Source organism: Bos grunniens, chromosome 5 (genome assembly GCF_055505025.1).
Source record: "Bos grunniens cultivar Pamir isolate PY7600 chromosome 5, Bosgru_T2T1.0, whole genome shotgun sequence".
In the NCBI taxonomy this organism is placed as follows: domain Eukaryota; kingdom Metazoa; phylum Chordata; class Mammalia; order Artiodactyla; family Bovidae; genus Bos; species Bos grunniens.
Genome location: NC_141169.1, coordinates 85,627,022 through 85,646,088, shown reverse-complemented (window position 1 = coordinate 85,646,088; position 19,067 = coordinate 85,627,022). Strand labels below are relative to the sequence as shown.

Below are 19,067 nucleotides of genomic sequence, written 5' to 3'. Positions count from 1 at the left end.
ATCGCAGCACGCCAGGCCTCCCTGTCCATCACCAACTCCCAGAGTTCACCCAGACTCACATCCATCGAGTCAGTGATGCCATCCAGCCATCTCATCCTCTGTCGTCCCCTTCTCCTCCTGCCCCCAACCCCTCCCAGCATCAGAGTCTTTTCCAATGAGTCAACTCTTCACATGAGGTGGCCAAAGTACTGGAGTTTCAGCTTTAGCATCATTCCTTCCAAAGAAATCCCAGGGCTGATCTCCTTCAGAATGGACGGGTTGGATCTCCTTGCAGTCCAAGAGACTCTCAGGAGTCTTCTTCAACACCATAGTTCAAAAGCATCAGTTCTTCAGTGCTCGGCTTTCTTCACAGTCCAACTTTAACATCCATACATGACCACTGGAAAAACCATAGCCTTGACTAGACGGACCTTTGTTGGCAAAGTCATGTCTCTGCTTTTCAATATACTATCTAGGCACTTACTCCTTGGAAGAAAAACCCTCAGAGAATACTGCAAGTATATAAAATTGAAAATGAAAGCCATAGGCCTAATACTACTCATTTTCTATGGTATCCTAGAGCAATACTTTCCAAATTATATATCAGAAAATGTTTGTTACATATGATAGATGTGAATGGCATGAAGAAAGATTCCATGATCAAATACATTTCGGAAATAATGGGTTAAACCAACACTTTTAAATTGTAAAACTGTACGTTTGTGAGAGCCATTCATGCTTGTAGTCATTGTGGATTTGTATAGTTATTACTGTGTTTTTTCCAGGAAATGGCAAAAACATGTCTTTCTACTTTTGCATAATGTGCCATTTGAACTCTCATTGGAGCCAGAGATGGGAATAATATGAAACCCTTAACACCTGGATACTGTCCTTTTTTGTGCATTGCTAAAATAATCACTTCCTGATGCCTTTTGGGTTGACAGATTATTTGTACAAGATGGATTAAAAAAAACTTCTAAATCTTTACAGGGTTCTAAATGCCTTACTGGCGAAGGCAATGGCACCCCACTCCAGTACTCTTGCCTGGAAAACCCCATGGACGGAGGAGCCTGGTAGGCTGCAGACCATGGGGTCTCGAAGAGTTGGACACGACTGAGCGACTTCACTTTCACTTTTCCCTTTCATGCATTGGAGAAGGAAATGGCAACCCACTCCAGTGTTCTTGCCTGGAGAATCCCAGGGACAGGGGAGCCTGGTGGGCTTCCGTCTGTGGGGTTGCACAGAGTCGGACACGACTGACTAGACTTAGCAGCAACAGTAGCAGCAAATGCCTTACACTATTACTTGTTACACCTAAAATATATGTTTGGAAAGTTCAAAGATTTTCTTGCTAGTGAGAGACTTGCCAAACTCAGTACAAGGACACTAGAATAACGAAATGTAAAATTATTTTAAAAATAGGCTAAGAACAAGTAGTTGGTTCACGTAAAAATAGCTGAAATTTGTGCGACTGCACTAGTACATATGCATGATATATATTCGTTTGAACTTGTTGATTGGAGAGGCTGTTTTTGTTCCTTTATCCTTGCCAAATACTTGTCCCATAGGAGGCATTCATGTGTCCAATATTTATTGAGTGCTTTGTTTGTACCTAGGCATGATTCTGTTCCTGATGCTAGAGATATGAGTGAAAAAGTCTTCATTGAGCTTACGTTTTATTGGGCAAAAATACACGATAAATGAAAAGAGGGATGTGAAGCCACAAAATGAATAACGGATACTGAAAAACTTGTAGGGTTAGTAGATAGGAATTCTCAGTGAGGCCAAAGCATTTTTGAGATGGGTACCAGAGTAAACACACTGGAAGGAAGGGAAGGGTATGAGGTCACTTTTTAGGAGGTAATGTGATGATTGGTAACAATAAGAAGTTTTGACTTTAGGGTTGAGAGGGTTAAATAGTGTAGTGTAGTGTTTGTTGCTCAGTTCTGTCCAACTCTGCAACCCCATGGACTGTAGACCACCAGGCTTCTCTGTTCATGGGATTCTCCAGGCAAGAATACTGGAGTGGGTCGCCATTTCCTTCTGCAGAGGATCTTCCCAACCCAGGGATTGAACCCCGGTCTTCTGTGTTGCAGGCAGATTCTTCACTACAGATTCTGAGCTACAGGGAAGTCCAAGAGGATTAAATGGAAGAAGATAAAAGGATTATTGGAGAGAAAAAGATCAAGACTGAGAAGGCATGGTGTTGAATGGGATAGTGTGTAAGTGATGCAGCCACAGGGGATGGAGACAGAGTGAAGAGGAAGACAGTGAGCTCTGTGCTGCTCTGCGGCTGAGGAACTGAAGAGATCACAGGTGGTGCTGTGAGGAGGGCAGGTGCTGGTCAAGTTGTCTGGAATAACCTCAGAAAGGCTGTAGAGTCTGAGGGGCGCAAGAGGTGAATTGGTTTGGAAATAGCAGTTTATATAAATTCAGGTCAAAGGTAAAAGGAGGTGAGAAGACCATGGGGAGGAGAATTACCAGAAGCAGCCAGAGTTCAGCTAGGCCAAGACTGTGGTGGAAATGAAACTGTTCTCCTCAGATCAGGACTTGAAACCATGTGCAAGGACTCAAACCCAGCCAAAACCTTTGATCTTCCAGCTGAGATCACACACCTGGTTTCAGGACTTAATGAAGCTCCTTAAGTTCATTGTGTCTTGGTGCTGAATGAATTCAGCGAGAGGCAAAGTGATGGGGGCTGTAGTCCATAGGGTTGCAGTCAAACACAACTGAAGAGACTTAGCAAACCCATAGATATATTAATATAGGACACTTGTAAGAGAGACAAGTGGGCAGGCAAGGGAGCTCTGATCCCAGGATTGAATGGGGTACAATTTTATTTATTTATTTATTTTTTAAATATTTTCCTTTAATAAAGAATTTCTCATCAGGTTTAATGGGAAACAATGAAAACTTCACGTAAACAGTCCCGTAGGGAAACTTTTACTATTCATCATTCAAATCATATCTTTTTTCTTCAAAGTCTGTACATATTCTTGTGATGTTTTCCATAGTAGGTCCTCATATACATTTGACCCATCTGTAGATCCTCAAGGAGACACTCTAAAGGAATTAGATGCAAATTCAGCATCAACTTCTTCTAGTTCTCTAGTTATACTCCTGCCAACTCCTGCTGCATCAATCTTATGCCTAACAGGTTTTCCTGAAGCTGTTTGATTCTGTCCGCTTGCTTTTTGACTGTAGTTTGTAACTCGGTATTTTCCATTTCAAGCTTTTGGATGTGATCCTGTGTTTTTTCAGCACATTTCACGACCTTTGTACATATATCCTGTGTTTCCTGCACCTGACTTGTGAGTTGATGTAAGTTGCTCTTTAAATCCTGTGCCTCAACTTCTAACTTGGCACAGTGATATGACATGATGTCCAGGGATTCCGCCAACTCAGACCGCTTTTTGAAGCTGTCAGACAGTTCTTGTTGAAGGTGTCTCACAACTGCTTCTCCTTCTGCTTTCTCATTTTCATACTGACGCATTCTCTCTTCTACATGCTTCCATAACATGATTAACTCCGTGTTTCGTTCCTCCAGCATCAGACGTTGTTCCTCATGTTCAGCCTGAAGTTTTCTCAAAGTCTGCAGAAACTGGTCTCGGATGCTAATAACTATCTTCTCTTTACTGTCGGCTCTGTTTTGTGCATCATCCAGTTGCTGTCGGAGCAACATGTTTTCACTCTGGAGTTGAGATAATCTTTCCCTTAAGGATTCCTGCTTTCCAAGGTATTCATTCACTTTGCCTTGTTCATTGAACATGTGTTCAATAACCTGCTTTTGACACTGTGCTTGGCGTAAGTCTCTCTGGACACGTTCTAACATCAAAGTCTTTTCTCTGAGATCATCTGTCGTCTGATGCAGCTTGATTTTTAGCTGATTGAATTTATTTTTCACTTTAGAAAGTTCCTGGGAAAGCATCTCATTGTCACATTTCAGGTTAGCCATATCGATCTTCATTTGCTCCTGCAAGCGTAACCTCTTATCTTTTGCTTTCTGGGAGGCAAGTTCCAGGTCTCTTTGTGATGTCTGACCTTGATCATGATCATGTGTGGCAGGAGCCAGTCTAGAACGGTAGGATTCCACTTCTGTTTCCAGTCTTTGTTTGCTTTGTTTTGCATTTTCCAGCTCAGGGTTTAGCATTGTATTTTCAGCTATTGGAATGTTAAGCTGGCCAGTATGTTGGAATATGGCCTTTGTCAACGTTTCCTTGTTCAATTTTATTGCCTCTTGAGGATAATCATTCTCTCCTTCTACAATTTCAATACCCTCAAAACATTTCTTTTCTTTTTCCTGGTTCTGATTGTTCACTGTGTCTATTCCTAGTCTTGCCATGGCAATTGCATCCTGCATGTGGTTTTCACGCAACAGACCTCTTGCTTTTCTCCCACTATCAGAAACCTTCTTCTTTTCATATGCTGTTTTCCTTGCAGGCCTTTGCAAGACCAAGGCCTGCTAGAGTCTTGAGTGGTTTTGGAAGAGGATCAGGCCTTGGGAAGGCAGGATGAGAGAAGCCCTGGACTCCAGGTGATGGTTTGGGAAGGGTTTCAACCACATCTTCAATTTCAGTATCAGAATTATTGTTCTCAGAGAGGGTGGTACTCTCTCGTCTCACAATGCCACATTCTGCTTGGTTTCTCTTGGATTGCTGAAAAGCCTTCATTAGCTTTGCTAAGTTTGGTTTTGGTTCCTTCTTGGTTTCAGAACCTAAGACGTCATCATCTGATGTAGGCCATGAATCCACACCAGGTTTGTTGGAAAACCTGCTTAAAGAGTCTTCTTCAGAACTCTTAGCCGCTGGGTTGCTTTTTTGGGGAGTAGTTTTAGGCCTCTTTTCTTTATATTCAGAGATCAGTTCACAAATGATATCAAAACCACTAATAGCAGCATATTCTTCCGCAGTCCATCCAAAGACATCTGGAGAAAAGACGTCAGCACCTCGCTGAAGGAGAAGACTGACTACATCGGTACATTCATAATTGACAGCAAGTATGAGGGCGGTTCTTTTCATCTTATCAACCGCATGTATATCTGCTTCTTTTTTTACTAAAAATTCCACCATTTGCTGTTTCCTTTCACTTATGCCAAGTAAGAGTGGTGTAAGGTCATCTATGGCGATCCGCATCGGGGCTCCCGCCGCCGCCGCCTCAGGTCCCGGGCCACCCGGGCTCCGGGTCCCGGCTTCCCAGGGGCAGTGGGAGCCCCTGCAGGCCGTGGACTTCCTCCACCAGCTCCGCCGCCGCCGCAGGGCCGCCACAATTTTATAATCAAAGGAAAGTGGGGGAGAGGAAAAGACTGACTTCTTCAAGTAGAAGTCAGGCTTGTATCACTAGCTCCTATCGGGCAGGAGAATGTCTGACCTTATGAGGTCAAACTAGGATTATCATGGCGCTTATTTAAATCAGTAGAAGGGCATAACATTTTTCTTTCATTTAGTGGGTTGGGGCATATATCTTGCTTTTATTCATGGCTTTAGAACCTTTTGATGAAAGTGAAATAGAAGAGTGAAAAAGCTGGCTTAAAACTCAACATTCAAGAAACTAAGATCGTGGCATCCAGTCCCATAACTTCATGGCAAATAATGGGGAAGAAATGGAAAGAGTAACAGACTTTATTTTCTTGGGTTCCAATATCACTGCAGATGGTGGTTGCAGCCATGAAATTAAAAGACACTTGCTCCTTAGAAGAAGAGTTGTAACAAACCTAGACAGCATATTAAAAAGCAGAGACATCACTTTGCCAACAAAGGTCCATCTAGTCAAAGCTATGGTTTTTCCAGTAGTCACGTATGGATGTGAGAGTTGGATTGTAAAGAAGGCTGAGTGCCAAAGAATTGATGCTTTTGAACTGTGGAGCTGAATAAGACTCTTGAGAGTCCCTTGGACAGTAAGGAGATCCAACCAGTCCATCCTAAAGGAAATCAACCCTGAATATTCATTGGAAGGATTGATGCTGAAGCTGAAGCTCCAATAATTTGGCCACCTGATGTGAAGAGCTAACTCATTGGAAAAGACCTTGATGCTGGGAAAGATTGAGGGCAGGAGGAGAAGGGGATGACAGGATGAGATGGTTGGATGGCATCACCACTCAATGGACATGAGTTTGAGTAAGCTCTGAGAAATAGTGAAGGACAGGGAGGCCTGGTGTGCTCTAGTCCATGGGATTGCAAAGAGTTAGACACAACTGAGCAGCTGAACAATAACAATAGTTAAGCAGGTCTGCTTCATTCCACCATGTTCTGATAGTTTTCTTGAGTGATCATTAACTTACAGTGGTCTTCCAGTTCCTTAGGTTTCCCTCTCTATCTGTAATCCCCTTCTGGGACTTCTGTAGCGACCTGTGTAACTCTTCTGTTGTATCCCTATCAGAAACATCAGTTTGTTGAATGAATAAATATTGAATTTTCATATAGATAGAATTATTTCAGTTGAATTTTACCTTAATTCACTTTTTAAGATAATTTTAAAGTAAGGCAGTCTGACTCCCCTTGTTCATATTTTGATTTGTGTTTTAATATACTCTTGAGTCATACTGTTCATGGGGTTCTCAAGGCAAGAATATTGAAGTCGTTCGCCATTCCTTTCTCCAGTGGACCACGTTTGGTCAGAACTCTCTACCATGATGTGTGTGTCTTGGGTGGCCCTACATGGCATGGCTCATAGTTTGATTGAGTTAGACAAGGCTGTGGCCCACACAATCAGTTTGGTTAGTATTCTGTGATTGTGGTTTTCATCCTGTTTGCCCTCTGATGGATAAGGATAAGAGGCTTATGGAAACTTCCTGATGGGAGAGACTGACTGAGGGGGACTCAGTCTTGTTCTGATGGGCGCGGCCATGCTCAGTAAATCTTTAATCCAGTTTTCTGTTGGTGGACTGGGCTGTGTTCCCTCCCTGTTGTTTGACCTGAGGCCAACCAGTGGTGGAAGTAATGAAGATAATAGCAACCTCCTTCAAAAGGCCCTGTGCACACACTGCTGCACTCAGTGCCCCTGACTCTGCAGCAGGCCACCGCCGATCCACGCCTCCACCAGACACTCCTGGACACTCATGGGCAAGTCTGGCTCAGTCTCTTGTGGGGTCACTGCTCCTTTCTCCTAGGTCCTGGTGTACACAAGATTTTGTTTGTACCCTCCAAGAGCCTGTTTCCCCAGTCCTGTGTATGTTCTGGTGGCTCTATGGTAGAGTTAATGGCAACCTCCTCCAAGAGGGCTTATGCTGTACCCTGGTCTGCTGCACCCAGAGCCCCTGCCCCTGAAGCAAGCCACTGCTGACCCAAACCTCCATAGGAGACACTCAAACACTCAAAGGCAGGTCTGGCTCGATCTCTGTGGAGTCTCCTTATGTACACAAGATTTTGTTTGTGCCCTCCAAGAGCCTGTTTCCCAAGTCCTGTGTATGTTCTGGTGGCTCTATGGTGGGGTTAATGGCAACCTCGTCCAAGAAGGCCTATGCCATACCCAGGTCTGCTGCACCTAGAGCCCCTGCCCCTGCTGAAGTTGAAACTCCAATACTTTGGCCACCTGATGTGAAGAACTGACTCACTAAAAAAGACCCTGATGCTGGGAATGATTGAAGACAGGAGGAGAAGGGGCAACAGAGGATGAGATGGTTGGATGGCATCACTGACTTGATAAGTTTCAGTAAGCTCTGGGAGTTGGTGATTACAGGGAACCCTGGTGCGCTGCAGTTCTTGGGGTCACAAAGAGTCTGACATGACTGAGCCACTGAGCTGAACTGATACTCATGAAGATGAAGTTGGAAGTAGAAGAGAGATATCTGAATTTAAAAGTATGTTTTGAGATGACAACTATCAATTTTTTACTTTACATCCTTAAGTATTTTTGAATTTATTACAAGGAAGTACCTGCTGGCACTAGTGGTAAAGAACCCGCCTGCCAATGCAAGAGATGTAAGAGACACAGATTTGATCCTGTGTTGGGAAGATCCCCTGGAGGAGGGAATGGAAACCTACTCCAGTATTCTTGCCTGGAGAATCCCATGGACAGAGGAGCCTGTTAAGCTACAGTCCATTGGGTCACAGAGTCAGACACAACTGAAGCAACTTAGTATGCACATATGCACTCCTTTTATAATAAAGGGAAAAGCAGAGTATATTTCTTTACCATAAATATCTGAAAATAAGGCCATTTAAAATTAAAATGGAGATCCTGATCAGCTTTCCTTTTATTCCAGGGTAGGATGATTTCAGAAAAGGAAGATAATCAATACTATTTTTAGAGTGCTCTGATGTCTCCACCTCCCTACCCAAACAGGAGTTGGAGTTGGATTTTCTTCAAATACTTGAGCAGCTGTCCCTTTCTCTTTGCAAACAAGATGCTCTAAGGATGTCCCATACCATGTCTAGGCTCTCGTGGATATTTACCTATAATAAGGAAGGGTATAAGGGAGTTTTGAAGAGGAAAAAAGAGTTATCTGTGTTTTACATTTTCTAAGTAATTGACTCACTTGTATATTGTGCCAGTGAGCTCTACCAAACCTTTCTTGTTTAGTATTTTTTCTAATTTTATTGAGATATAGGTTTCCCCTGCTATATGAAAGCAGAACTTTCCTATGAAACATTCTGTAAGTCAAAAGGATGTAAAGCAAGGCAGCAACTCCCTTAGGATACATCTTGTTAACAGATGCACAAAGTAAATAGAGGTAAAGTGCAGATGCTCAGAGATACAGTTCAAAGCCATGGTGGCTTGATGCTGAGATGCTCTGTGTCGTTCCCAGGGAAGGAGCTTGGTGATGCCCCTCCCACTGCTCTGGGGGTGCTGGGCCTCTATCATGGCTTATTGAAAAACACTATTGCTATTTTTGCTTTTCTCCTTTTTTCATAAAAGTGAAAATCCTCATTGGATTTCTTTCATTTGCTAAAAACAGATACCAATGTAGGTCTTTTGTAAAAGCTAAGTGGCTTAAAGCAAACTTTCAGAAAACAGGGATTCCTGTATAATTGACAAATAACATACTATAAGCTTAAGGTATACTACATGATGATCTGATATATGTATATATTATGAAGTAATTACTACATTAAGGTTAGTTAACATATCCATTACCTTGCATGCTGCTGCTAAGTTGCTTCAGTCATGTCTGACTCTGTGCAACCCTATGGACAGCAGCCCTCCAGGCTCTTCTGTCCTCAGGATTCTCCAGCAAGAATACTGGAGTGGGTTGCCATTTCCTTCTCCCACTGGAAGGTTTAAGAGTATCTAAAATTTAAATATTAAATCTTTCACAGGAACTTTTTTTTTTTACATGAAGGGCACTAAATCCAATCTAAATTACGCTGAAAGCCAAATGTAAAATAGCAACAGAATAAGCATTTTCCTAAAAGGAATAATCACTGTTGGGAGAAATCTACACATAAGGTATTTTCTTGCTTTGATACAGCTAAAAAAATAAAAATAAATTTCATGTCTAAATTTTTAGGCTTATAATATATAATTCTGTTTTTACAGGTAGTTCAACTAGGGGAAATAAGTTAGCACAATCATTTGAATTGGTTGCTGACATACTGGACAGGGCTTATTCCTTTTTTTAAACTTCTTTGCACATGTAAAGCATGCCATGAGATGTCCTGTTTTGCCATGGATGGCGCAACCATTTTTAGGTCGATCCTGGCAAATCACACAAGGTTCAGTAGCATTAAGGGGAAAACTAGACTCCATACTTTCTTCTTTGTCTGGCGTTTCTTCTCTCAAATTCTTTGACCTTGCATAGTTATCATTGTATGTGTGTATGTTGAGAACATTTAAAATCGACTTACTCTCTCATCAACTTTTAAGTATACAATGTGGTATTGTTAACTATAGTCAACAGGCTTTACGCTGGATCCCCAGAACTTACTCATAAATGAAACTCTATACCCTTTGACCTCTGGAGAAGAAAATGGCAACCCTCTCCAGTTTTTTGCCTGGAAAATTCCATGGGCAGAGGAACCTGGTGGGCTACAGTTGATGGGGTTGCAAAGAGTTGGACACGACAGAGCATGCATATACACACCCTCTGACCATCATCTCCCCATTCTCCCTGTAAAAGTAAAACTATCATATGCTCCAGAAAAACCATTCCTGGATATATATCTAGGTAAAATGAACTCACTATCTTGAACAGTTATCTGTGTCTGCATGTTCATTGCAGCATTATTCACAATAGCCAAGGTATGGAAATGGTCTAAGTGCCCAACAAATGGATAATGGATAAAGAAAATAGAATATTATTCAGCTGTGAAAAGAAGGAAATCCTTTCAGTTGTGACAATGGGGATGGACTTGAAGGTTTTAGGCTGAGAGAAATAAGTCACGGAGAGAAAATCAAATAACTGTATGATCTACTAAATCTTCAAGTACTTAATTCAACAATACTTTAGGCTGAATATTGCCTCCCCTTGAGTCATACTTTATCAACAATATATAAAAACAGGCCTATTCAATAAATAAAAAAATACAAGTACTTATTATGTGTAAGCATTATGCTTAAGAGCTAACTTTAGATCACCTCAAATCCTTGCAACACCTCTTTGTGGTAGGTTGTTGTCTAATTTACATGAAGAGACTGAGACACAGAGAGAATAAGTAGCCCTAGATAATGCAGTTATTAAGTCCTGGGATTAGGATAGGAAACCAACTCCGCCAAACCCCTCAGCACACAGTCTCCATTTAGTAGATATTATATTTTTCAATAGGTATTTTCATTTTTCCTGTGTTTTGTAGCTAAGATTATCACTAGAACTGGATATTTCTCTAAGGAGCTTTAGCGGAATGTCTTTAGAGTAGGAAAGCTTCAAATTTCCATAAAAGATCATCTCAAAATCACTATATAATGATAAGAATAAATGATGATATTTGTAGTGAGTATAACTCTTGATGTTACTTTATGTGACTAAGAGTACTTGTTAAAAGTACTTGTGACTCAAAAAAAAAAAAAAAAAGGAAGCCTATCAAAACCCCTCAATGATTTTGAGTGGCATATCTGTTCCAAGAAAGGGACAGCACACTCAGTAGGAATTTTTTTCTCCTCAGCTTTATTGAGACATAATTGACTAGAAAAATTTGGTATATGTTAAAGGTGTACGAACCTTCATGAACCTCCATCCATAGTTCTTCAGGCACTCTGTCTATCAGGTTCATGATATTGTACAGGAGGCAGTGATCAAAACCATCCCCAAGAAAAAGAAATGTAAAAAGGTAAAATGGTTGTCTGAGGATGCCTAAAAATAGCTGAGAAAAGAAAAGCTAAAGGCAAAGGAGAAAAGGAAAGATATACCCATTTGAATGCAGAGTTCCAAAGAATAGCAAGGAGAGATAAGAAAGCCTTCCTCAAAGCAGTGATCAATGCAAAGAAATAGAGGAAAACAATAGAATAGGAAAGACTAGAGATCACTTCAGGAAAATTAGAAATATCAAGGGAACATTTCAAACATTGTGCAAAGATGGGCACAATAAAGGACAGAAATGTTATGGACCTAACAGAAGCAGGAACATTTAAGATGGTGGAGTAGAAGTACATGTGCACATCTTCTCCTGTGAGAACTCCAAAATTACAACTCACTACTGAACGACCGTTAACAGGAGAATGTTGGATCCCACCAAAAAAAATATACCCCATGTCCAAGGGCAAAGGAGAAGCCCCAGCAAGATGGTAGGAGGGGTGAAATCATGTTCAGAATCAAACCCCATACCCACCAGAGACACTTGAAGGGCTCAAACAAGACCTTGTTCACACCAGGAGACTCCACAGAGATCGAGCCAGACCTGCCTTTGAGTGTTTGAGTGTCTCCTATGGAGGTATGGGTCAGCAGTGGCCTGCTGCAGGGGCAGGGGCTCTGGGTGCAGCAGACCAAGGTATAGCATAAGCCCTCTTAGAGGAGGTCGCCATTAACCCCACCATAGAGCCACCAGAACATACACAGGACTGGGGAAACAGGCTCTTGGAGGGTGCAAACAAAATCTTGTGTACACCAGGATCTAGGAGAAAGGAGCAGCGACCCCACAAGAGACTGAGCCAGACTTGCCCTTGAATTTAGGAGTCTCTGACAGAGGCGTAGGTCAGTGGTGGCCTGGTGCAAGGTTGGGGGCACTGAGCACAGCAGTGTGTGCACAGGACCTTTTGAAGGAGGTTGCCATTATCTTCATTACTTCCACCATAGATTGGCCTCAGATCAAACAACAGGGAGGGAACATAGCCCAGTCCATCAACAGAAAATTGGATTAAAGATTTGCTGAGCATGGACGTGCCCATCAGAACAAGACAAAAGTTTCCCCCTCAGTCAGTCTCTCCCATCAGGAAGCTTCCATAAGCCTCTTATCCTTATCCATCAGAGGGCAAACAGGATGAAAACCACAATCACAGAAAACTAACCAAACTGATTGTGTGGGCCACAGCCTTGTCTAATTCAATGAAACTCTGAGCCATGCCATGTAGGGCCATCCAAGACACAGGGGTCATGGTGGAGAGTTCTGACCAAATGTGGTCCACTGGAGAAAGCAATGGCGAACGACTTGAGTATTCTTACCTTGAGAACCCCAAGAACAGTATGAAAAGCCAAAAAGATAGGACACTGAAAGATGAACTCCCCAGGTCAGTAGGTGCCCAATATGCTACTGGAGATCAGTGGAGAAATAACTCCAGAAAGAATGAAGAGACAGAGCCAAGGCAAAAACAACACCTAGTTGTGAATGTGTCTGATGACGGAAGTAGAGTCCGATGCTGTAAAGAACAGTATTGCATAGGAACCTGAAATGTTAGATCCATCAATCAAGGTAAATTGGAAATGGTCAACAGGAGATGGCAAGAGTGAACATTGACATTTTAGGAATCAGTGAACTAAAATGGACTGGGATGGGTGAATTTAACTCAGATGACCATTATATCTACTACTGTGGGCAAGAATCCCTTAGAAGAAATGAATTAGCCCTCATAGTTAACAAAAGAGTCTGAAATGCAGTACTTGGGTGCAATCTCAAAAACAATAGAATGATCTTGATTAATTTCCAAGGCAAATCATTTAATATCAGAGTAATCCAAGTCTATACCCTAAACAGTAATGCTGAAGAAGCTGAAGTTGAACGGTTCTATGAAGACCTATAAGACCTTCTAGAACTAACACCCCCCAAAGATGTCCTTTTCATTATAGGGGACTGGAATGCAAAAGTAGGAATTCAAGAGATACCTGGAGTAACAGGCCTTGGAGTACAGAATGAGCCTGGGCAAAGGCTAACAGAGTTTTGCCAAGAGAACACACTGGTCATAGTAAACACCCTATTCCAGCAACACAAGAGAAAACTCTACACATGGACATCACCAAATGGTCAATACCAAAATCAGATTGATTATATTCTTTGCAGCCAAAGATGGAGAAGCTCTATACAGTCAGCAAAAATAAGGCTGGAAGCTGACTGTGGTTCAGATCATGAATTCCTTATTACAAAATTCAGACTAAAATTGAAGAAAGTTGGGAAAAACCACTAGACCATTCAGGAATGACCTAAACCAAATCCCTTATGATTATATAGTGGCAAATAGGTTCAAGGGATTAGATCTGATAGAGTGCCTGAAGAACTGTGGACAAAGGTTAGTGACATTGTACAGGAGGCAGTGATCAAAACCGTGATCAAAACCGTCCTCAAGAAAAAGAAATGTAAAAACGTAAAATGGTTGTCTGAGGAGGCCTAAAAATAGCTGAGAAAAGAAAAGCTAAAGGCAAAGGAGAAAAGGAAAGATATAAGCATCTGAATGCAGAGTTCCAAAGAAGAGCAAGGAGAGGTAAGAAAGGCTTCCTTAGTGATCAATGCAAAGAAATAGAGGAAAGCAATAGAATGGGAAAGACTAGAGATTGCTTCAAGAAAATTAGAGATACCAAGGGAACATTTCAAACATTGTGCAAAGATGGGCACAATAAAGGACAGAAATGGTATGGACCTAACAGAAGCAGAAGATATTAAGAAGAGGTGGCAAGAATACACAGAAGAACTATATAAAAAAGATCATGACCCAGATAACTACGATGATATCACTCACCTAGAGCCAGACATCCTGGAATGCAAAGTCAAGTGGGCCTTAGGAAGCATCACTACCAACAAAGCTAGTGGAGGGATGGAATTCCAGTTGAGCTATTTCAAATACTGAAAGATGATGCTGTTAAGTGCTGCACTCATGCCATCAAATTTGGAAAACTTAGCAGTGGCCACAGGATGGAAAAGGTCGGTTTTCATTCCATTCCCAAAGAAGGGCAATGCCAAAGAATGCTCAAACTACCACACAATTGCACTCATCTCACACGCTAGCAAAATAATGCTCAAAATTCTCCAAGCCAGGCTTCAACAGTACATGAACTATGAACTTCCAGATGTTCAAGCTGGATTTAGAAAAGGCAGAGGAACCAGAGATCAAATCGCCAACATCTGCTGGATCATGGAAAAAGCAAGAGAGTTCCAGAAAAACATCTATTTCTGCTTTATTGACTATGCCAAAGCCTTTGACTGTGTGGATCACAATAAACTGTGGACAATTCTGAAAGAGATGGGAATACCAGACCACCTGACCTGCCTTTTGAGAAACCTGCATGCAGGTCAAGAAGCAACAGAACTGGACATGGAAGAACAGACTGGTTCCAAATTGAGAAAGGATTACATCAAGGCTGTATATTGTCACCCTGCTTATTTAACTTATATGCAGAGTACATCATGTGAAATGCTGGTCTGATGAAGCACAAGCTGAAATCAAGATGGCTAGGAGAAATATAAATAATCTAAGATATGCAGATGACCCCACTCTCATGGCTGAAAGTGAAGAGGAACTAAAGAGCCTCTTGATGAAAGTGAAAGAGGAGAGTGAAAAAGATGGCTTAAAGCTCAACATTCAAAAAACTAAGATCATGGCATCTGGTCCCATCACTCCATGGCAAATAGATTGGGAAACAATGGAAACAGTGAGAGACTGTTTTTTTGGAGCTCCAAAATCACTGCAGATGGTGATTGCAGCCATGAAATTAAAAGATGCTTGCTCCTTGAAAGAAAAGCTATGACCAACCTAGACAGCATATTATAAAGCAGAGACATTACTTTGCCAACAAAGGTCCATCTAGTCAAATCTATGGTTTTTCCAGTGGTCATGTATGGATATGAGAGTTAGACTATAAAGAAAGCTGAACACCGAAGAATTGATGCTTTTGAACTGTGGTGTTGGAGAAGACTCTTGAGAGTCCCTTGGACTGCAAGGATATCCAACCAGTCCATCCTAAAGGAAATCAACCCTGAATATTCGTTGGAAGGACTGATGCTGAAGCTGAAACTCCAGTACTTTGGCCACCTGATGTGAAGAACTGACTCATTGGAAAAGACCATGATGCTGGGAAAGACTGAAGGCAGGAGGAAAAGGGGACGACAGAGGATGAGGTCATTGGATGGCATCACCAACTCATGGGACATGAGTTTGAGTAAGCTCTGGGAGTTTGTGATGGTCAGGGAAGCCTGGCGTGCTTCAGACCATGGGATCATGAAGAATTGGGCACAATTGAGCAGCTGAACTGAACTGAAAGCTGAAATTTGTTGTTTTGATATACATATACATTGTGAAATGATTGCCACAGTCAAGCCCATTAACATATTCATCACCTCACATAGTCATGATTTGTGTGTCTGTGGGTATGTGTAGTGAGAACACCTAAGATCAATTATTTTAGCAAATTTCAAATATTATATAATACAATATCATTCAGTAGAGTCACCACAATGACTATTGTATAGTCACATTAGATCTCCAGAACTTATTCATCCTGTGTAATGGTGGAATTTTTAAACAGATGTGTTTATTAAAAGGACTGTGTATAGAGAGTGGGTGGATAAGGGACTAAGGGACCCAGTATGGGATGTTAAGACATCCAGGGGTGAATAATAGCAGGAAGCCATTACCTTTATAGATCCAGAGGGGAGGAGAGGAAAGGGTGTTATTGGAGCAGATGAGAATGTTAATCTTGAAAGTAGCCTCCACAAGACCCATAGTTATTGCAGGACCAACCACCCAGAGGAGGGTAAGTAGACACAATAAGCAGGAGGAATCAACACTCTAGCCAGAAGCCAGAGGGCAAGGGACTGGAGTCAGGATGAGGAGTTTTCCTACCACAGAAATCACCCTTCTAGGGCACAGAGCAGGATGGAGAATGGGTCTGGGACAAACTGAGAAAAACAACAAAGTATCTATCAAGGAAAGACCTAAGAATGGTAATTTAGAGCCAAATTTTTTGTTGTTTAGTTGATAAGTCGTGTCCAACTCTTTTGGGACCCCATGAACTGTAGCCTGCCAGGCTCCTCTGTTCATGGGATTTCCCAGGCAAGAATACTGAAGTGGGTTACCATTTCCTCCTCCCAGGGATTTTCCTGACCCAGGGATCTAACCCACATCTCCTGCATTGGCAGCCAGATTCTCCACCACTGAGCCACCAGGGAAGCCCTTAGAGCCAAATAAGTCCCCATTATTTAGTAGGAATATAGCTATATTCAATAAAAGGCAATACGTTAGGAAGTAATTGAGACATATAGCACATTATTTTAGATTCAAACTATAATTCAAGCTGGTTTTAGAAAAGGCAGAGGAACCAGAGATCAAATTGCCAACATCCGCTGGATCATGGAAAAAGCAAGAGAGTTCCAGAAAAACATCTATTTCTGCTTTATTGACTATGCCAAAGCCTTTGACTGTGTGGATCACAATAAACTGTGGACACTTCTGAAAGAGATGGGAATACCAGACCACCTGACCTGCCTTTTGAGAAACCTATATTCAGGTCAGGAAGAAACAGAACTGGACATGGAACAACAGACTGGTTCCAAATAGGAAAAGGAGTACGTCAAGGCTGTATATTGTCATCCTGCTTATTTAACTTATATACAGAGTACATCATGAGAAACACTGGGCTGGAAGAAGCACAAGCTGGAATCAAGATTGCCGGGAGAAATGTCAATAACCTCAGATATGCAGATGACACCACCCTTATGGCAGAAAGTGAAGAGGAACTCAAAAGCCTCTTGATGAAAGTGAAAGAGGAGAGCGAAAAAGTTGGCTTAAAGCTCAACATTCAGAAAATGATGATAATGGCATCTGGTCCCATCACTTCATGGGAAATAGATGGGGAAACAGTGGAAACAGTGTCAGACTTTATTCTTTTGGGCTCCAAAATCACTGCAGATGGTGATTGCAGCCATGAAATGAAAAGACGCTTACTCCTTGGAAGGAAAGTTATGACCAACCTAGATAGCATATTAAAAAGCAAAGACATTACCTTGCCAACAAAGGTCCATCTAGTCAAATCTATGGTTTTTCCAGTGGTCATGTATGGATGTTAGAGTTGGACTGTGAAGAAGGCTGAGCACCGAAGAATTGATGCTTTTGAACTGTGGTGTTGGAGAAGACTCTTGAGAGTCCCTTGGCCTGCAAGGAGATCCAACTGGTCCATTCTAAAGGAGATCAGCCCTGGATGTTCTTTGGAAGGACTGATGCTAAAGCTGAAACTCCAATACTTTGGCCACCTCATGGGAAGAGTTGACTCATTAGAAAAGACTCTGATGCTGGGAGGGATTGGGGGCAGGAGGAGACGGCGTCAACAGAGGATGAGATGGCTGGATGGCATCACTGACTCGATGGACGTGAGTTTGAGTGAACTCTGGGAGTTGGTGATGGACAGGGAGGCCTGGCGTGCTGCGATTCATGGGGTTGCAAAGAGTTGGACACGACTGAGCGACTGAACTGAACTGACTGATAGTGAAACGCACTTTGGTATATAAATCTCCAATTAGTAGCTTAATTGGTGTGGGAGCCAGCTCCAGCTACTATAACAAAATACCATAGAATGGGTGGCTTAAACAACAGATACCTGTTTTCTCACAGTTCTGGAGCCTAGAAGGCCGCAATCAGGGGGCCAGTATGGTTGGGTTCAATGAAAATTCTTCCTGACTTCCTGACGGCTGTCATCTTTTTTTTTTTTTTTAATATGGCAGTATAGGGTCTTAGTGCCGCACACAGGACTTCATTGCATCACGTGTTGCAGCACACGGACTCTCTAGTTGTGACATGTGGGCTCAGTAGTTGTGGCACAAAGGCTTAGTTGCCCTGCGGCATGTGGGATCTTAGTTCCCCGACCACGAATGGAACCGGCATCCGCTGCCTTGCAAAGTAGATTCTTATCCACTGGCCTGCCAAAGAAGTCTCTTGATGGCTGTCATCTTGCTGTGACCTATTTTGTGCATGCTTGGGGGCAGGGGTGGTAGAGATTGTGAAGTGAGGAGAGAGAGAGAGACACTTATTTTCTTCTTGTAAGGACTCTAACCCCTGGTGGCTCAGACGGTAAAGAATCTGCCTGTAATTCTGGAGACCTGGGTTTGATCCCTGGATCAGGAAGTTGCCCTGGAGGAGGGCATGGCAACCCACTCCAGTATTCCTGCCTGGAGAATACTATGGATAGAGGAGCCTGGCAGGCTATAGTCCATGGGATTGCAAAGAGTAGGACATGAATGAGTGACTAACACAAGGGCACTAATCTGATCTGTGACTTCATTTAATTCTGATTATCCTTCAAAGGCCTCATCTCCAAATACCATTACATTGGAAATTAGAGCTTCAGCATAGAAATTTTGGAAGCAAATTGAGTCCGTATGTTCTCTGATACTTCTTTTTAAACTTTTTATTTGGAAACAATTTTTTTTTTTTTTTAGTTGCAAATATAAGGTAGGGAGTTCCTGTATACCCTTCACTTGGCTTCCTCTAAGGTCAACACTTAAATAACTATTGTATAAACATCAAAGCTAGGAAACTACTATTGCTACAGTACTATTAACTAAACATTCAAATTTCACGTTTTCCCTGTAAAGTTTTGTTTTTATTCCAAGATCCTTGATAGCTCAGTTGGCAAAGAATCTGTCTGCAATGCAGGAGACCCTGGTTCGATTCCTGGGTTGGGAAGATACCCTGGAGAAGGGATAGACTACCTACTCCAGTATTCTTGGGCTACCCTTGTGGCTCAGCTGGTAAAGAATCCACCTGGGTTTGATCCCTGGGTTGGGAAGATCCCCTGGAGAAGG

At 42.1% G+C, this 19,067-nt stretch overlaps 1 pseudogene across 1 annotated transcript; it reads right to left on the bottom strand.

The window, feature by feature from the left end:
- Nucleotides 1-2,841: 2,841 nt before the first annotated feature.
- On the bottom strand, nt 2,842-5,234 carry LOC147372558 (ankyrin repeat domain-containing protein 26 pseudogene; annotated as a pseudogene). The gene has a single exon (XR_015164879.1). The product of XR_015164879.1 is annotated as an ankyrin repeat domain-containing protein 26 pseudogene (transcript).
- Between the last annotated feature and the right edge of the window lie 13,833 nt (nt 5,235-19,067).